At 48.6% G+C, this 730-nt stretch overlaps 1 long non-coding RNA gene across 1 annotated transcript; it reads right to left on the bottom strand.

Annotated features, from left to right (window-relative positions):
* Positions 1-18: 18 nt before the first annotated feature.
* On the bottom strand, positions 19-645 carry LOC107682429 (uncharacterized). Its single transcript, XR_001633485.1, has 3 exons — positions 565-645; positions 408-479; positions 19-251 (listed from the first exon to the last, which is right to left on the bottom strand). It is a non-coding gene; the product is annotated as an uncharacterized LOC107682429 (long non-coding RNA).
* Positions 646-730: the final 85 nt, after the last annotated feature.

Genomic DNA, 730 nt, shown 5'->3' with positions numbered 1-730 from the left:
GTGTGTGTGTGTGTGTGTGTGTGTGTGTGTGTGAGTCTGTGTGTGAGTGTGTGTGTGTAAATGAAGGGCCTTCATTCTGAAGCGGCAGTGTGAGCGTGTGAGTAAGGTTTCTGTCAGATCTGATCTGATCTGATCTGATGCTGTTTCTGTGGTTTCTTCAGCTGGATTCTTCTTCTCAGCGCTGCTAATGAACTTCCTTCCTGTGATGAAGAGGCTCTTACCGTGTAAGTGTCGTCTCCTCGCTTGCGGCCCTGTGAAACACACACATGCAGATCAGCGGCTGTGTCATGTGACATGTGACCTGTGACATGTCATGTGTCCTGTGACATGTCATGTGACCTGTCATGTGACATGCGACCTGTGTCATGCGACCTGTGTCATGTGTCCTGTGATCAGTGGTCACTCACCCCTCTGGCTGGACCCTCCTCAGCCCCGCCGCGCAGGACGTCATATGCCGACTGGACTCTCTTGTCAATGGGCTGGAAGACATCATACACTCGTATACGCACACATCTCTAATATGGTGATTATTGGTTCATTGATCACGTCTGATCTGATTCTCACCTGATACAGGGAGTCTTGATCCCCTTTGCTTCTCTTCTTGATGCACTGAAGAAAGAAACTTCATTAATGAGCAGGGATTTTTCACACTAATCATGGGTTTGATTGCTAATGAACACACACGGTGTGTGTGTGTGAGTGTGAGTGTGTGTGTGTGTGTGAGTGAGTG

Source organism: Sinocyclocheilus anshuiensis, unplaced genomic scaffold, assembly GCF_001515605.1.
Source record: "Sinocyclocheilus anshuiensis isolate Anshui unplaced genomic scaffold, SAMN03320099.WGS_v1.1 C32153100, whole genome shotgun sequence".
NCBI lineage: Eukaryota > Metazoa > Chordata > Actinopteri > Cypriniformes > Cyprinidae > Sinocyclocheilus > Sinocyclocheilus anshuiensis.
The sequence above is the reverse complement of the archived record's forward strand: the minus strand, read 5'-3'. Positions and strand labels throughout refer to the sequence as shown.